This window comes from Halyomorpha halys, unplaced genomic scaffold (genome assembly GCF_000696795.3).
Source record: "Halyomorpha halys isolate HHAL.00 unplaced genomic scaffold, Hhal_1.1 Scaffold122.1, whole genome shotgun sequence".
Taxonomy (NCBI): Eukaryota; Metazoa; Arthropoda; class Insecta; order Hemiptera; family Pentatomidae; genus Halyomorpha; species Halyomorpha halys.
In genome coordinates this window covers 188,849-191,201 of record NW_027116215.1, presented here as the reverse complement: position 1 = coordinate 191,201, position 2,353 = coordinate 188,849, and the positions used below count along the sequence as shown (strand labels likewise).

General features: G+C 31.2%; 1 protein-coding gene across 3 annotated transcripts in view; it reads left to right on the top strand.

Moving 5' to 3' along the window:
• The window catches only part of LOC106678086 (ABC transporter G family member 23), a 31,450-nt gene that overhangs the window by 28,355 nt on the left and 742 nt on the right, over positions 1-2,353 (top strand). The window lies entirely within an intron of this gene.

The following is a 2,353-nucleotide window of genomic DNA, read 5'->3' as shown; positions in this document are numbered from 1 at the left end:
ACTGCGAGGCCATTCATGCTAGCCAATAAGGCTCCTTGTCACTACCAGTCACATACTGTGAGGCCATTCATGCTAGCCAATAAGGCTCCTTGTCACTACCAGTCACATACTGCGAGGCCATTCATGCTAGCCAATAAAGCTCCTTGTCACTACCAGTCACATACTGCGAGGCCATTCATGCTAGCCAATAAGGCTCCTTGTCACTACCAGGCAGTCCTCAGTTACCAGGTACTCATTCAGCTTGTGGATTGTTCCAAAGTAAATGAGTATTAGTATAACGTAGCAATCCCCTTCAACTTTTGAATAAGTTGTGTCACCATTCAAATCACTGATTACTGGCTAACTGTGGATATATGATATAATTAGTTTACAGGCACAAGCTCAGCAACAGCCAATGGCCATAACTACCACTGGATGGAAGTACTATCTAATGGTACTTTTACTTTTATTATATCCGAACCCTTTTACTGTCAGTGAACTGTCCTTTCTTTACAGAGAAACCCTTTTACTATAAGGGAACTGTCCTTCCTTCATAAACCAATCCTTTTACTGTCAGAAAACTGCCATTCATAAACCAACCCTTTTACTATCAGAAAACTATCCTTCCATTATAACCCAACCCTTTTACTGTCCTTTCTTTATTAACAATTCCATTTACTGTCAATGTAGCTATAAGGTTTGTGTTACTTAGAACTATTTATTTTAACACAGTATTATGCGACCACAAGATATTTCCTGTTATCACAATCAATCACTAAATGTTCATTTTCCACTTTGTTTTTTTCAGTAAGCTTTATTTCCAATTTAATGTATGGAATATTAAATAATTTTTTTTCTTTATCGTTGATTTATTAATTTTTTTTAATCTCAGTATTAATATCAGTGAACCATTGGGGAAAATATGGAGTAAACTAAACTAAAAAATTGAAATAAGTAATAACCAATGTAGACAATGAATATTTATACTAGAACTATAAATATATCTTTACAGGAATGTTCTGGCCTACTGAGGGGATGCACTACCTCCTTCGCTCTGTGAGTTACCTCCTTCCTTTGACGAGGGCCACTGAAGCTTTTAGATCTATCACAACGAGGGCTTGGACTTTATCACATCCTGTTGTTTACACTGGATTTTTGTCATTGATCTTTTATATATTCTTTTTTTCTTTTGCAACTTATATCCTCATGAAAAGAAAAAATGGAATAGTCAGCAAATAAAGTTGAGTAATGTTATTTCTAAGATTAAGAGGTTCTAAAAATTAATATCTAGATCCAATAGTGATTTAGGGTCCGTATAAATTAAAATAATCTCATAACAGAACAAAAATATTTCATTATGACTTGTTGTTCATTGTGTTGATAAGATGGTTTGTACAAGATAGTCATGCCAATTTGATGAAGGTTATTGTATTAATTGTAAATTTGTTAATAAAAGCAAAATATATATATATATGGTTGTTGTTTAGCCTGCAGGAATGTTCTAATTCCTGAGCAAACTCTAAAACCCCTTTAGGTCCAATAAATTACAAAAAAATCGCAATAATTATCTTATAAATATTTTAAAATAAAAATGCTGAAAGTATTCAAGTGTCGTTCCATATGAGGGGTAGGCTTGTACTGCATGTTCTCTTTGTTATAAACACTATTATTATTACTGCTCTTAGCTATTATTACTTCTGCTCGCTCTGTATCAAAAGAGCTAAGGAAATTCTCAACTCATGTTTATTGGTTAGATCATCCACGAATACAAATCACTTGATAGGGTCAGGTTAGAAGTGAGAATGGCTGAACATTTCCTGTTAACCTATTAGAGTTTATTCACTAACCATATTGAATGACAGAACACCAACAAGTACCAGAAAAATTAATTAAAAGGTTAAAAATAAATAAAAAAAGTTTTGTTTAAAAAATATTGTATTATTTTGAAGATAAAAATTCATTTAAATTAATTTTTAACAGAGAGCTAAAACACTGGTAGAAATAAACTATATCAATGATTAAAGATATTTTATAAAATGTAAAAATTTAAACAACATTATTTTAAACTATAATATAAAATAATAATGATAACACATAGAAAATTAAAATATGAGTACAATTGTTTTTGATTTATCAATTGTTTAACAATTATTTCATAGATGGAATGACAAATATAACAAGATCGATTAAAACATAGGCAGACTAGATTAAAATACTTCAAATCAATTTTGTATAACTAATTAAATTCAGCATAATTGGCATGTGCCAAATAGATTTGATAGATCTATTTGTTGCCAACATCTGATAGATCTATCTGTTTGTTGCTGACATTTGATAGATCTATCTGTTTGCTGCTGACATTTGATAGATCTAT